The sequence below is a fragment of the Plasmopara halstedii genome (genome assembly GCF_900000015.1).
Source record: "Plasmopara halstedii genome assembly, contig: Scaffold_614, whole genome shotgun sequence".
Lineage (NCBI taxonomy): Eukaryota > Oomycota > Peronosporomycetes > Peronosporales > Peronosporaceae > Plasmopara > Plasmopara halstedii.
Genome location: NW_020187532.1, coordinates 2,304,783 through 2,305,059, shown reverse-complemented (window position 1 = coordinate 2,305,059; position 277 = coordinate 2,304,783).

Below are 277 nucleotides of genomic sequence, written 5' to 3'. Positions count from 1 at the left end.
GTCCACCAATTCCTTGTTGCCCTGTCGGGCGGCAAGGAAACGCGATCGTACGCGATATGCCTGATCAGGCGGAACACCCGTGAGAGCTGCAATTTCAGCTCCACCCAGGAGGGAAACGCAGCTTCGACCGAAGTGCGGCACGTCAGTGCCCATTCTCGCGCTCGACCACCAAGCTTTGAGATGGCTAGCGTTACGCGCTGTTGCTCAGTCTGGAGCATGGCGGATGTGATGGCCATCTCGAACTCTCTCACCCAGAGCAGAAAATTCTCTCCCCCCC